We start from the raw sequence: 1,753 nt of genomic DNA on the forward strand, positions 1-1,753 counted from the left end.
AGCACATGGCAGGTAAGGAAGAGAAACCAGAAGTACAAAACACCTCCCAGCATCCAAAAGGAAAGAATCTGAACCGGCTGAGCTCATCTACCATTATCTCTGACTCCTATCATTGGGATTTAAATGTTTTGTGGTTGATAATTTCACTGAGGAATAGGTTAAACAAATGGCTGGTACAACTCATTAATGTAACAACAGACCTGTCTTTCATTTCCTTAACCATGCGCTAATTCTCCCCCATCCAACTTCAATGAGGATTCAGATTTATTTCAGAGAATAATTAACCAGGATCTAAAAAGCCCTCCTTCCACAAAAATGTATTTAAAATACATGAGAATACCCATTATGAAACACTGTTGTTATTCCCGGTACATCAGAAAATTTTATTTCTGTGTTAGAGTTGCATTTTCCTTTAAATCTTATCTTTTAAGCCATCTTTTAATCTTATCTTTTAAACCAGAAAATGGATAACACACACATATATCTCCCTTACACAAGAACACAGACTTCTGGGTTCCCTGGGAAAAAAGGAAATCTTGGTATTCTTGACAAGGTTGACAATATAGGCTATAACATAATAAGCAGCACATTGTGAATTATTAAGAGCAACAAGCAATTCTAAATAACTGCTGCTATAATACAAGGGTTCCAAAATAAATCAGCAAAAAGTAAGACCAAATACATCCTTTTCAATAGTCAAAAAGAATCAAATAGCATAGACATCATTTCTGTATTAATACATGATCAACTATATTTCTAATAATTATAGAGCCAGCTTTATAGATGTTTTCTTAAGCATTTATGCACCCCACCGAAGGGTCAGAGGCAAGACATTAGGAGAAAGAAAAGAAACTGGGCAGGTTTAAAACAGTAATTCTTAAGAATATATAAAAACCTCAAATAGATAATTTTTCTATTGATATGTACAGAATGATTTAATGAATGAATGACTGTTCTAAACATATCAATTACAAGTGAAAATCATTTATCAAAAGCATTTGTAAAATATCTTATATAATGAAACATTACATAACATCGTTTTTAGTTCATCGCTCGGCTTATGTTTCAAGAAATGAATCTCATATCTCTTACAACTATGACTACCTTGTCCCAGTTTACCCACGACTTTCCAGTTTTAGCACTGAAAGCCTCACTTCTTGGGAAACTCTCCCTTAGTCCCATATCCTGGAAACCCTTTCAGCCCTGGGCAAACCTAGAAGGTTGGTTACTCTACTTATTACTGAGTCTACAGCCAAACTACTAATATTTAAGAATAGTTTTCTCTAGTATACTGCTTAAACAGATTGACTAGCACTTATATCATTTCTCCTACTAATAGCAGCAAAATCTATATGGTACAGGTGGACTGACCCTGACATAAACGTCCTATATAGGACTGTACCTTGGGATTGCCTTCTTTCCATGCCCATATTCATTCTAGCTTTGCAGACTGTGTAAAGTGACAGTATGGAATAAAAAGACCTCTGTGCCCAGGCCTAGGACAAAATCTCTTAGGTTAGGAGGGTAATCAGAGTAATATGTAAAACCTAAAAGCTCTGAAAAATCTGCCAGACTTGGTTCCAAATCCCAACTTTCGAATTTACAAACTGTGTGATGTGCAAATGACTTAGCCATTTTGAACCTTAGTTGTTTTTAACACAAAACTAGTAATAGAGCTGCTAAGAAGACACAAATATGAAATAACATTTGGTGTGTAACGTATCTGGAGCAAAGCACACACTCGATAACGCTA

At 35.1% G+C, this 1,753-nt stretch overlaps 1 protein-coding gene across 1 annotated transcript in view; it reads right to left on the bottom strand.

The window, feature by feature from the left end:
• CUNH12orf66 (chromosome unknown C12orf66 homolog) overlaps nt 1-1,753 on the bottom strand; it is a 19,202-nt gene that overhangs the window by 14,071 nt on the left and 3,378 nt on the right. The gene's annotated exons all lie outside the window — the stretch shown is intronic.

Source organism: Pteropus alecto, unplaced genomic scaffold (genome assembly GCF_000325575.1).
Source record: "Pteropus alecto unplaced genomic scaffold, ASM32557v1 scaffold76, whole genome shotgun sequence".
Classification (NCBI taxonomy): Eukaryota; Metazoa; Chordata; class Mammalia; order Chiroptera; family Pteropodidae; genus Pteropus; species Pteropus alecto.